The 14,768-nt window shown below is 38.5% G+C and overlaps 1 long non-coding RNA gene across 2 annotated transcripts in view; it reads right to left on the bottom strand.

Annotated features, from left to right (window-relative positions):
- Nucleotides 1–14,768, bottom strand: part of LOC145535951 (uncharacterized) — a 617,716-nt gene that overhangs the window by 373,842 nt on the left and 229,106 nt on the right. Inside the window, exon 5 of one of the 2 annotated variants that reach the window (XR_014075551.1) lies at nt 8,050–8,424. The exons of the other annotated variant lie outside the window; for it this stretch is intronic. This is a non-coding gene — a long non-coding RNA (uncharacterized LOC145535951). Of the gene's footprint in view, nt 1–8,049; nt 8,425–14,768 lie in introns of those variants that run through there. 2 annotated transcript variants of the gene reach the window in all.

The raw sequence follows: 14,768 nt of genomic DNA, 5'->3' as shown, positions 1-14,768 counted from the left end.
AAGGAATTCTCAATTCCTTGACTTTTGTTTAACCTCAAATCATACTTAAATGAAGAAGGTATTGAAATGTGCTTTTTATCCAACTATCATGCCATGATGAACAGAGAGATGCAACACATAGTTTGTCTTCAAAGACTTGTTGCCTTATTTACTCTTAGCTCCTTTACATGTCATTTCAGCTGCCTTACTCAACATCACAACTTGCAGACAGCCCAGACCCAAAGACTGCTTAATATAGGAGTAGAAAGGCCTAGCTTTTTGATCCCAAATTGCAGGGGAAGGAACACTCCCAAACTCATTCTATGAGGCCACCATCACTCTGATACTCAAACCAGACAAAGATATCACACAAAAAAGAAAATTACAGACCAGTATCACTGATGAACATGATGCAAAAATCCTCCACAAAATACTAGCAAACAGAATCCAGCAATACATTAAAAGGATTGTACACCATGAAGAAGTGGGATTTATCTCAGGGATGCAAGGATTCTTCAATATACGCAAACCAATCAATGTGATACACCATATTAACAAATTAAAGAATAAAAACCATACAATCAAATTAACACAATATTGTAAAGCAATTATCCTCCAATTAAAAAAAATATGATCATCTCAATAGATGCAGGAAAAGCTTTTGACAAAATTCAACACACATTTATGATAAAAACTCTCCAGAAAACGGGCATAGAGGGAACTTGCCTGTGCCATGTGCTCAGTCGTGTCTGACTCTTTGCAACCCCATGGACTGCAGACCTCCAGGGTCCTCTGTCCATGGGATTTTCCAAGCAAGAATATTGGAGTGGGTTGCCATTTCCTCCTCCAGGGGATCTTCCCACCCCATGGAGCAAACCCAAGTCTCCTGTGTCCTCTGCACTGACAGATGAATTCTTTACCACTGTGCCATCTGGGAAGCCCATAGAGGGCACCTGTGCTGTGTGTGCTTAGTCACTCAGTCATGTCGATCTTCGTGACCCCACGAACTATAGCCCGCCAGGCTCCTCTGACCATGGGATTCTCCAGGCAAGAATACTGAAGTGGGTTGCCATGCCCTCCTCCAGGGGATCCTCCCAACCCAGGGATCAAACCCAGGTCTCCTGCATTGCAGGTTGATTCTTTACCATCTGAGCCACCAGAGAAGCCCAGAGGGAACCGACCTCAACATAATAAAGGCCATATATGACAAACCCACACCAAACATCATTTTCAATGGTGAAAAACTCAAAGCATTTCCTCTAAGATCAGAAATCAGACAAGGGTGCCCACTCTCACCACTACCATGCAATACAGTTTAGAGAAGAAAAAGGAATCCAAATTGGAAAGGAAGAAGTAAAATTGTCACTGTTTGCAGATGACATGATACTAAACCTAGAAAATCCAAAAGATGCCACCAGAAAAATCCTAGAGTTCATCAATGGGTTTGGTAAAGTTGCAGGATACAAAATTAATGCACAGAAACCTCTTGCATTCCTATACACTAACAACAAAAGATCAGAAAGAGAAATTAAGGAAACAATCCCATTTACCAGTGCCACAAAAAGAATAAAATCCCTAGAAATAAACCTACCTAAGGAGGCAAAAGACCTCAACTCAGAAAACTATAAAACACTGATAAAAGAAATCAAAGATGATACAAGCAGATGGTGAAGGACAAGTCTAATTCCAGAGCTTCCTCCAAGGGATGGATGGAGACTCTTGATGGGCCTGCCTCAACACTGGACCTCTCTCTCCTCCTGTTTCTGATTTCTTTTCCTCCCTTCCACAGCTTTGGATCCTAATGACATTCCAGCACAAAAAATCTGCTGCAAATTACACCGTTTCAGAGTTGGCTTCCCTGGAAACCCAACCTATGACACATCTATTCACAATTTGCTGTCTGAGTAACATGACTTGTTTTTAAAATCTCCACATTGCAGCTGAGTACCTGTAAATAATTGTACGGGCATTTTTAAATGTCATAGAAGTTCTCTGCAAATGACAAGACAGATATTTTCTAAAAATAAACTTAAGCAAAGACTTCAACTAATGTCTTATGTAAAAAATTGTCAGATTGCTTTGATTCAAGTATTATGTAATAATGTAGTCAAACTGTTAAAAAAAAAAAAACTAGCACAACTAAACTAATAAATGAGTAATTGGAGAACCTCTAATCTGTAGTTCACACCGGTAATTCGAAGACAAAAATGAGGGATTGTAGGTTATGTGAATTGAAGTGATGATTTTGAAATATTTTGCCCAACAACTATCATATATTTAATTATTGTTGGGTTTACTCTTTACAAGGGCTTCCCTGGTGGCTCAGATGGTAAAGAATCCGCCTACCATGCAGGAGACTCGAATTCGATTCCTGGGTCAGGAAGATCCCCTGGAGAGAGGATTGGCAACCCACTCCAGTATTCTTGCCTGGAGAATCCCATGGACAGAGGAGCCTGTCAAGCTAGAGTCCATGCGGTTGCAAAGAGTCAGATACGACTGAGCGACTAACACTTACTCTTTACGAAGTTTGCTAATCATTAAGAAATCATATATATATTTATTTCCCAAGACAAATTTCTTTCCAAAATATCTAGGACTCCTTGCTATTAAGCAGGAAACTTTTAAAGGAAATAGACTTTAACAGTAAGCTGTTCCCACAAATTATGGTGACTTCTGGTTACCAGACATATAAATAGCTCAGAAGTCATAAACCTCATCCTCACAAAAAGTTGAACAAACTGGAAATCAATAACTTATCTGAGATCCATCAGAGAACTGAGATTACAGGGCAATCTGCTGGTCCAAAAATAAAGAGATGAGTACAGAGGATCTGAGCCTCCAGGAGCAGAAGCCACAGTCGGAGACTGGTTGGAATATTTCAAGGGTAATTGAATTCCTGTAGACTGAGTGTGTACTCATTTGAGAGATAAAGATTCCTGTGGACCCATACTTAGTGGGGGCCTCTACACTTTTACCAGCAGGTATTGAATTTTACCATTTGGTTTTCAGAATGAAGATTAAATAAAAATTTCATGTATCCATCAGTAGGAAGGGAAAAGCAAACCACTTTCAAAAACACCCATAGGGTTTGTTCTCTTTAAGAAAAGACTGTCCTCAAGGGAAACTATTTTACCAGAGCCTAACCAACGTGGGTGTTGGGTGGGAGAAGAGACATGTCCAACCTCAGGCCCTTCTAGCCTTCCACGTGGGGAAAGGTGAAAACCCAAACCTGTCCATCCTAGCCATTGTGTAATGTTTGAAAAAGCTGAGAAGCACTTGTGAAGGTCATAGTCCCGGGCCACAGACTCCCTAAAACACTGAGACATAATCATAGAACTACAGAACACTTCCCCCTGCCCCCTTATTTATTACCACATCAACAGGGCTCCTGAATAATAGCAGGGTATTGCAACTGTTATTTTTTCAAAGAATTCCTAGGCTCAGTCTCTATTTATGTCTCTAGGAAAACCTAAATACAACAGAGGATACCAAAACACAGACACCAGAGGGAATCTTTGCCTCTGACACCCACACTCGAGCAACCAGTAAATATAGCCTAACACACAGCCAGATGAATGTAAAACCTCACACAAAAGACTTATTTACCTATGTTCTTTTTGCCCAACTTGTTACATCTTTCAGCAAAAAGAAAGTATGGCAATAGGTGAGAAACACAGTGTGAAGAAACAAACCAAGAATCAGAACCAGACTCAGATATAGCAGAGATGTTGGAATTATCAGACTGGAAATTTATAATACCTAAGACTAATATACTAGAGTCTCTAATGAAACAAAATGGACAACAGGCAAAAATGGGTAATATAAGCAGAGAGATGGAAATCTTAGGGAACGGCTGACCAAAACTGCCCGCCCTGGTCAGGCACAATCATAACCACAAGCAAAAGTTATGTTACAACAGGAGGTCTTGGTAAGGAACATGGAACAAACAAGCTACCACCAACCAGAAGAATTTAGGAAAGGTAGAAAGGAGAGAGTAGATACCAGTCCATATATCCTACCAACCTCCCCAAATCCTTTTCACTGACATCCATCTTGTCTGGGAGATGTGCACGCCACCAGGAAGACCCTGATACAGAATGACTGGCCAGAGACAACCTCACTACCATAAAACCCAAGACTGTGAGCCACATGGCAGAGCAGTCCTCCTGAGTTTCCTTATGCTGCTGCTCTCTGCTTGAGTCCTTCTGCTAAGTAAAGCTTTTTGCTTTGTCAGCATGTATGCATCCTTGGACAATTCATTTCTGAGCGTTAGACAAGAGTCTACTCTTGGGTAGACTGGAATGCGCCCCCCCCACTTCCTGCAACAGAAACTCAAAGAAAGAATCAAAAGGAAATGCTAGAAATCAAAACCAGTTAAATAAAAACTGAATGCTTTTGATAGGTTGATCAGTAAACTGAATACAGCTGAAGAACAAACAATGAGCTTGAGGGGAAGTCAATAAAAACTTCCTAAACTGAAAAACAAAGCAGAAAAGAAAAAAAATGGAATAAATATCCAAGAATTGAGTGACAATTACAAAGGGTTTAACATACCTAGAACAGTAATATCAGAAGAGGAAGAAAAAAAGGAACCGAGTTTCTGTTTGGGATGATGGAAAATTTTTGAGATAGGAGTGATGTAATTAATGTCACTGAACTGTAAACTAAAAATGGTTTAAAAATCCCAATCTTTCATTCTTTATATTTTACTACAATTAAGAAAAACAGTGAAGGATTAAGAAAGGCTTTCACTGACAAACATAAATTATGAGAAAATTTGTTTCCAGTAGTCTTGCCTTGCAAAAAATGTTTAAAGAAGTTCTTCAGAGAGAAGGAAAGTGATATACGTCAGAGACTTAGAGTGTCAGAGAAGGAATAAATGAAAGTAAAATGAAATCTTTTATTTTAATTGATCTAATAGATAATAGTTTGCTCAAAATAATAATAGCAACAATGTATTCAGTGACTACAGGCTACAGATAAGTGAAATGAGTGACAGTAGTGTTTTAAGGATGAGAGGAATTGGGGACATATTGTTATATTACACTATCCATATATCAGTTGTAAATGTATATTGTCAACTACAGGGCAAATTCAAAAAATTAAGTACAATTAATATGTTAAGATGAGAGAAAATGAAATTATGCAAAATGCTCAATTAAAACCAGAGAAGGAAGAAAAAGACAAGAAGGCAAAAATAAACAGAGAAAAACAAAGAAAAGGGCAACAAATACAAAAATAGTTAAAATGTCACTGATATGAATCCAACTCTATCAATAATTAATTTAAATATAAATGGTCTAACTACACCAATTAAAAGATAGAGACTATCTGAGTGGATAGAAATATAAGACCCAACTATACATTGTTCACAAGAAAGTTACTATAAATGTAAAGACACAGATTGATTAGAAGTATAGGGATGGAGAAATATGTACCACGCAGACACTAATCAAAAGAAAGATAGAATAGGTGTTAATTTCAAATAAAGCTAACTTCAGTGCATGAAAAATAACATATGAAATAAAGAGGAGCATCACAGAATGATAAAGGGGACAATTTTCCAAGAAGACATAACAATCCCATAAACTGTGATTATTACTAGGCCAGTCTTGTTAGCTCAATGTTATATCATACTAACCCCTAGAATCTGATTTAATGGTATTCAATGTCTCACAGCACTAGAGAGAGGCTATACTAAAAATGTCCTTGGGACTTCCCTCGTGGTCCAGTGACTGGGAGTCTGTGCTCCCAAGGCAGGGGGACCAGATTCAATCCCTGCTCAAGGAACTAGATCCCACATGCCACAACTAAGACGTAGTACAGCCAAATAAATAAATAAAAATATATTTTTTAAAATGTCCTCTTTTAGGTATTGATATAAGATTATTTAATGATGAACATTCAGAACACTTACCTTCCATTTTAAAACATTCTGGTGCACTACTTATAACAAACATTTTTGACCCACACCTCCATGACTGACAGAACACCTATATTAACACCTAGGCGGTAGCCAGGGTTATGAAACACCATGTGGCTTATTTCAGAAAATGTAGATTATTAGTAAAGCACATTTAAAGTCAAGGCCACCGAGTTTGCTTCTGTACCCACATGTAGAGTACATTGCCATTATTCAACCTGCTCTAAATCTCTTTTTGTGTCCTAATATTGTCTACACCTAAGAGACTAGCTCAGCAGTAAAGAACTCGCCTGCCAATGCAGGAGCCACAGGAGTCACAGGTTCCAACCTTGGGTCACAAAGATCCCCTGGAGGAGGAAATGGCAACCCACTGCAGTCTTCTTGCCTGGAGAAACCCACAGACAGAGGAGCCTGGCAGGCTATAGTCCATGGGGTCACAAAAGAGACAGACACTACTGAACACACAGTGAAGATGGATGAAAAGGGAAGAGAATAAGAGTTTGACTAGGTTCTGGTACCAATTTCAGTGTCAGGGACTAATACAAAACAACAAGCAACTCTTGGAACATTAGCTGGGTGGCCTACAATTCAACTCAGTTCCAACACTATTTACCTGGAAATAACATCCAATTCCACAGGTTAAGGGTTCAGTCTGAGAAGATACCACAGCACCACCCTGCCCACCCGCACCACCTTGGCACCACCAGGGCTGACTTTCAACATCAGTCACAAGGCCAGGTTACTATCTATACTTCTGACTGACTGGCTATAAATCAGAGAGGTCCCCAAGATCCTCTCGTGGGATTCAATTAATTTGCTAGAGCAGTTCATAGAACTCAGAGAAACATCTTACTTTACTAGGTCATTGTGAAACTGAGCGAGGCTCTGTGGGACATGGAAGCTTCTTTTTGTGTTCCCCATTTCTTGTTGGCAAGACTCCAGTCTCTGTGACCTACCCTGAGTTCCTAAGGGCAGATTCAAATGTTGCTAATCAAGGGAGGAGCAGTCAAGAAACCACTCGAGGCAAGATTAAAGGGACTAGAGAAGTTCATCAAAATTAGGAGACCTGACTACCCTGCACACACCCTAATATTGTCAGCAAGCCCTCCCTTGGGAAGTATTGCCAGCAAACTTCTTATTGCCTCCTGGGTTGGGACACACAGTTTTTTGAGGCAGGAACCCACTGTGTCCTGCTTTGCCTGGCAAAGCAATAAAGCTATCCTTTTCTAGTTCACCCCAAACTCTGTCTCCAAGATTCAATTCAGCACCAGTGTACAGAGAAGCTGAGCTTTCGGCATCAATTGGTTTATTATAAAAGAATATAATTCAGGAACATCTAGATGAAAGAGATGCATAGGGCAAGATATGGGGACAGGGCGTAGAGCTCCCAGGTCCTCTCCAGTATGCCACCTCCTCTCGAACCCCAATCTGTACAGATTCACCAACTGGTAAAACTCTCCAAAGCCAGTCCTTTTTGGTTTTGGTGGAGGTTTCATTACTTAGGCATGATAGGTTAAACCACTATCCATATGCAACGGATTCAACCTCCAGGTGCCCTCTCCACTCCCCTAAGGATGGGAGAGTGAGACAAAGTTTCAACCATATAATCACTTGGTTGGTTCCTTTGGAAACCAGCCCCCAACCTTAGGGGGGGCGGATCCAAAAGTCACCTCATTAACAACAACAGCAAAGGACACCTCAATTGCTCTCACTATTTAGGAAATTCCAAGGGTTTTAGATGCTCTGTGTCAGAAACAGGGATGAACATCAAACATATATTTCTTATTTAAGTCACAAAGTTCTTTTGCTTATGTTCATGATGACCAAAACTGCATGCCCAACAATAATATTAAAAAACTGAAAATTATAAAAATTACGACCAAATAACAAAACTCAGTGAAATCAGACCACCTGCCTTATATGATTTGGGGTGGGTAATTTAACTTTTGAAAATCCTTGTTTTCCTTGTGAGAAAAATGAAAACAAAATAAAGGGTTACTGTTATAGGGATTCAAGGATATAGTATATCCAGTTGCTTACCAGAGTACATACAATTAGTTTTGAGTAAAGATTAAGTCTATAAAATGCAAATCCAAAACAGATTATTTTAGGGGCTATAGAAGTATGTTTACTTTGCTCAAGTTCTGTTTCATGCAAACTAAGAGCTCAACAAACATTTATTAATAGCAAATGTCTCAGGCACAGGGCTGGTTTGGTAGAGTTTGGCAAGTTGTTAAAAAATAATCCAAGTTCTCTTTTTTCCAGAAACCCCTGGAGTTAAGTTTGAGTAACACAATGAAGTTCTGGCCTATAGAGTGTGAGCAGGTATATATGGCACTTCCACTGCTGACTACTAGGACCACTTGTCATCCTCCGTGTCTGATACCTTTTGTCTCTAGGCTTGCTGCACACAGTTCATAGGAGGTCTCCGAGGCTCTAGAAGTGGTAGATCCACCGAATGAAAAGAAAATCTCATTCTGAATCTCTCTTCTGCAAAGCTTTCCACCAGATAGCCAATTTATCTGTGACAAAAGAAGAGACAGATCTCTGTTTGATAAGCCACCGAGATCTAGTGGTTGTTGGTTATAACAGACATTTCACTTTGAATAAGAGACAAAAATAAGACATGGCTTCTTTACTTGAGGTCCTTACTATTTTAATGGTAGTGAGTACATAAACATACATTTTATCATTGCTTATTATTATTTTTTTCATCATAAGAGAATTCCTTACTTCTGGAAACAGACATAAACATTCTCGTTTTGCTTTTTAAATTAAACTATCAGTTTGTTTTCTTTTCTGACTGTTGTAGGATATTTAAGCCATATCCTGTACTCTTTTGTACCTAGTACTGAGTCAGGAGACAGATGTTCCCTGTGGACAGATACTCCAAAATAGCAAGAGAGGAGAAGCCAAGCCCTGCCCAGATAAGAGGTAAAAGATCACATATTCCTCTGTCTTGAAGTCAAGGAGACCTCCCAGATTATGCATGTGCAGAAAGGCTCCTTAGAGGTCAAAAAGGAGGGAGCATCACCTCATAGTAAATGATGTCAGCCTACCCGTAAGCCCCTTCACTAGGATTCATCTTGGCTAAGAGATGAGCGCATACATACATGGGAGGACCCTGAGACATCGCAAATACGAACTCAGAACCAAGCAAAGCAAGATGGCTGATCTAAAGGAAACCAGAAGACATGCCTCATAAAAGTGACTTAAATTATCATGAGGGTACAACACTCTGAGTCCACCATGTGAGTCTATCCAAATGTACTCTTATTCCTCCTCGTAAACACTCTGCTTGTTTCACTACTTTGCATCTCTATGTGAAAATTCATTTCTATACAACTAGCAGGCCAGGGCCTGGTCCCTGGTGGTCTAGTGGCTAGGATTCTCACTGGCATGGCCAGACTTCAGTCTCTGACCAGGAACCAAAATCACGCTTCAGGTTGCTACCTGAAGGCCACCTGAGATCAGTACAAATTGTGGTGCCTGACAGGCACTTAATAAATATCTGATGAATAAATGAATGAGTGAATTCCATGTGGAATCTAAATCCATCAAACAAATAAGCACTTAAAGAACCTCCTTAGAATGACAGTGATACAGTAGCATTTAAAAGCTATTTCATCTTGTAAAAATCTTCAAATTCTTATGTTATAAGAATGCTTATTTCCTTAAAATTGAATATGCATGACAATATAAAATTCAGATTTTTTTTGCTGTCATTGTTACTTTCATCGCATTGAAATGTAACATTAAAAAATATGCCTCAAATTCTACACACGGAGGAAGCTAATAAAAAATGATACATAAGTTATAAAAGAGGAAACATAATTCAGTATAGAACATATAACTCTGATTCGATTATTCCTAGAGGCACAAATTAATTGATTTTTTATTCTAGTGTAGAGGAGCAAGATTTGCCACCCCCAAAATATGTCCCTTTGACATGCAGATTAATTTACACTGATTATTTTGAAGAAACAGAAAAATCAGGAAGGTTTTCTTGTTACCTCCCCACTTAATTGCCTAAAATAATTTAGATACAGGACCTGTTACCCTGTCACTAGAGACTTCTACAAAGTATATGGGCGAGGTGTGGTGGGGGGAAACTTGGCAGGGCCTAGAGATCAGAGTCCACTCTGTGTCCCATTGTCTCTGCCTGGACCAGCAAACATTTGTTTACCAAATACTTGCTTTTCCATCTCCATGTGAATTACCTTCCTCCCCTTTGAAGTCTCAAATCACTAACCCCCATAACCTCTTATCTTTAGCTGAAGATGCTATTTAAGATGAAAGTTCCAGCCATTTTTGCAAGTTTCTCAGTCTGAGTCTCTCCCATGTATACATGCTATTAAACTTTGGTTTGATTTTCTCCTGTTAATCTGTCTCCTATTAATTTAATTCTCAGACCAGCCAGAAGAACCTAGAAGGGCAGGGGAAACTCTCTTTTGACCCAGTTGCTGCTGCTAAGTTGCTTCAGTCGTGTCCGACTCTGTGTGACCCCATAGACAGCAGCCCACCAGGCTCCCCCATCCCTGGGATTCTTCAGGCAAGAACACTGGAGTGGGTTGCCATTTCCTTCTCCAATGCATGAAAGTGAAAAGTGAAAGTGAAGTCGCTCAGTTGTGTCTGACTCTCAGCGACCCCATGGACTGCGGCCTACCGGGTTCCTCTGTCCATGGGATTTTCCAGGCAAGAGTACTGCAGTGGGGTGCCATTGCCTTTGACCCAGTACCAAGTATAAATCTCAACAATTTATCAAAAGGCAAAAGAAATAGCTCAATATAAAAAGACATTTCTTATTTTAAAATGTTACTTCAGTAACTAATACACAATTATATGCAATCATCTTTTTTTTATAAAAAACAAACTAGTTGTGGCATTATTTGTTTAGGTATTCCAGGAAATTTTCTATTTCCTTCTGTTATTTTACTAAATATTAGTAAGCATAAGAGAAAACAAAAAAAATACACACTTGCATCCTTCCTCATTTCATTCATTTTTAAGAAACAGAAATCTAAGAGATAACTATAACAGAATTCAACAGCAAAATCTTATCTGTTCACATCATAAACTTGATTGTTCAATTAAGGGAAGATAGATGTATAGAGTGAAATATCAGGAATTCCATGACAAACCAAAGAGAACAGAAAGTGATTGGTTAGGATCATAACCCGAAATCCAGTGATTTCAACAATGACTGGAATCAAAAATACCATTCTGAAAGTCTATAAAGTATGTAAAGGTCTATTTTTAATGATAAATAGTTTTCTACAATTCATACAGGGAATGAGATAAAGTATGAATGAAGATACTTTCATTAAATAAAGGTAGTTAAAGTATTTTAGAGGACAGTTTTGTCTCAATTTCATATTGATTTGGGGTTGAATGAGCTTATTTAAAGAAAATTTTCATGTAATTAATTTACTATGTTTCTTTATATTTCTGTTGATTTTAACTGAATAATTTCTAATTAATGTTCTTAACTGTTAAGTTTGTTTATTCTCAGTTTTATTTTGTTCCAAATGTCTGAAATTGAATAAACACGACAGATTTTCTTATACATACAAATAATAAGTGAAAGTCTTTATATGCCTCAGTTTCCTCATATGTAAAATGGGGCATTATTGATTCATAAATTGATTGAGAGAATAAAATATATGCAAAACAACACAATTATCTGGCATATGGTAAGCATTTAATGACACCTTAATAAATGTTAGTAATTATGATTTCATTTGGGTTGCAATTACAAATTGAAGAAAATTGAGGAAAAATACTATAAGATTAAAACAAAAACAAATTATATATAATGAAGTAAAGGAGATTTACATGCTAAAAAGCTAAAAGCTGAAGTGAAGTCGCTCAGTCATGTCCTACTCTTTGCGACCCTATGGACTGTAGCCTACCAGGCTCCTCCGTCCATGGGATTTTCCAGGCAAGAACACTGCAGTGGGTTGCCATCTCCTTCTCCAGGAGATCTTCCCGACCCAGGGATTAAACCTGGGTCTCCCACATTGTAGACAGACACTTTTACCGTCTGAGCCACCAGGAAAGTCCGATTTACATGCTATAAACTTAAAAATTCAAACTATGTCTCCTCTCATTCTTCAGGTTTGGAGTGGAGTTATCATTAGCTTCAAACTAATGATCATCAAGAATTGAATACACCGCTCTCATGTCATATAAATCTCTGAAAGCCTTACTTTTGAGCCACAACTCTGTCTAAAAATTTGATTAAAACTTTAGATGACACAAAAGAGGGACTATTGAAATGATGTTTGCAATTAAGTTATACAAAGTGTTACTGTTAGATTGAGTTTTTACTGAATTTGAGAGAGTATTCTCCCTGGAGCGGGGCTTCCCAGGTGTCACTAGTGGTAAAGAACCCACCTGCCAATGCAGGCGATGTAAGAGACACAGGGTCGTTCCGTGGGTCGGGAAGATCCCCTGGAGGAGGGCATGGCAACCCACTCCAGTATTCTTGCCTGGAGAATCCCATGGACAGACGAGCTAAATGGGCTGCAGTCCATAGGGTGGCACAGAGTCAGACATGACTAAGCTACTCTTCATGCACACATTCTCACTGAAACAATATGAGACAAGGGCAAAATGTTTGGAGACAAGAAATGCTTTCTCCACATAGATATTTTTTCCTACTACAAGGAACCAGAATTGGTAGCATCCGTAGCTCAGGTTCTGCTTTCTGTGTGAAGAGGGTGTTATCAAGGCAAATGTGAAACCCAATTTAGAGTTTGATTTTTCTTTTCCATTACATATTTACAAATATGGCACTCTGGGAAACAATTCAAACTGCTAGTGTATAGATATTTTGCTGTTGAATTCTGGTGGTGGATTGGGAACTACCAATAGGGCAACATGTATAAATCCATTCCATCATTACTGGGGAGAAATAACTTTTTATCTCTACTTTAAAACCCTCTTGTGTTCTGTTTAATTGTGTTCCTTAGAGTTATGTCTTGTGGAAAGAGACTAAGTTACAGAGGAATCGTAGAAGCCAGTGTTATATAAAATATCAGAATTGCATCAAAGGACAAAGAGGCAGGCAGGGGAGAAAAATTAATCTTCTGATTTAAGAAAAAACAATAAGCTCGTTTGAAATTTTCATTTTTGCTTTTGGTTCCGAGTTTTAAAAGTAAAAAGGAGGAGAAAAAGGAGAAGGAATGACCTGTGGTTTCCAGAAAGCCAAATTTTCTTCATAAGAGATGAATTTTAATCACTTCTGATTTTATTTCCACGGTCTGAATCAGTATTCTCCTTAGCTATACAAATAAATATAGTATAGAGCATATTTAATAAATATATAATTTAACATAGTAAATATATTATTTACATATTAAACTATTTCTAATTCAGAGATATTATTTAACATATTTTACTAACATATTAATATTAATCAATACTATTATTTCATATCAAGTGCTAAGGTGAGGCAACCTACATATTGACTTTACCAAATCAAAACTATAAAGGGAAGCATATCACCATTGCTATAGTTTGAGCTCAGCAAATCTCAAGAAAGTATGGACAATTATGTAAAAAAAATGTACTGGTGACTTTTGATAAACAATTTGATACTCTGCATACCCTACCTGGGCTTCCCTGGTAGCTCAGACAGTAAAACCGTCTGCCTACAATGCGGGAGACCCGGGTTCAATCCCTGGGTCAGGAAGATCCCTGGATAAGGAAATGGGAACCCACTCCAGTATTCTTGCCTGGAAAATCCCATGGACTGAGGAGCCTGGTAGGCTACAGTCCATGGGGTCGCAAAGAGTTGGACACGACTGAGCGACTTCACTTTCACTTTTATACCCTATAATCCAGCATTTTCACTCATAGGTGCATAAGAGACAAGAATATCTATAGCTATATTGTTTGTGGTACAAACAACTGGAAACAGCTCAGAATGAATGAAATGATTTAGACTACCTTGTATCAATATAGATGAATCACTAAAAACTAATATAGCATAAAAAAATGACAGTTTGCCAACAGATAATGTAATAAAATACCATGTGTATGAAGATTAAATTTGCATAAGAATAGTCTACAATGCTTAAGAAAATACATACATGTAGTAAAAATACAGGCATATCTCAGAGATATTGCAAGTTCAGTTCCAGACCACCAAAATAAAGCAAGTCACATGAATTTGGGGACTTCCTTGTGCATATAAACACCTATGCAGAAGCACTCTTCATATCTAGTGATTAAGAAAGACTGAGAATCTGGGGAAAAAAGAAAGCATTCCCAGGAGATGGACCTGAAATGGAGTCATGAAATTTATCCTGTACTCAGGATGACCAAGAAGAACACCACAATGCCTGATGAAAGTGTCCCACAGAAGGTGAACTACTGTCTAACGGAGTAAAGTTATTGTTTGGGGAACAACTCTAGAGCAGCATTGGAAACTTCCTGATTTCTTTAATTATTCTTTGCAGAGTTAGGAGGAATAACTTTCAGGAGGGACTGTGTCACGAGGTGCCTGACTAGAGGCTGTGTTTGAGCAATCAGGTTTTCTGTCTGTTTTTAGTAGTGACCGACAAGGCTGATCATGTCACATATAGAAAATCACTTTAGATTCTGGGGTTGTGACCTTCCTTAGACGACTATTGTTAGAATAAGAGGTCTGATTCTTCTGAGATAGCTGATGGGTCCCCATCTGGCAGGATAATGGTCATTGTTTTAGCAGAGGCTTCCTCGATAGCTGACAGTGAAGAAAAATACAATACTTTGTTAGGGAGGATATGTATGATCTCATTTGCCCACTCAGAAAAATTGGGTGTGTTGACAGAATGATGTGATGAGAAGTTTGCTAAGCACTGTTTGAGCTCTACTAGAG

This window comes from Giraffa tippelskirchi, chromosome X (assembly GCF_054371585.1).
Source record: "Giraffa tippelskirchi isolate mGirTip1 chromosome X, T2T-mGirTip1v1.2.pri, whole genome shotgun sequence".
NCBI lineage: Eukaryota > Metazoa > Chordata > Mammalia > Artiodactyla > Giraffidae > Giraffa > Giraffa tippelskirchi.
The sequence above is the reverse complement of the archived record's forward strand: the minus strand, read 5'-3'. Positions and strand labels throughout refer to the sequence as shown.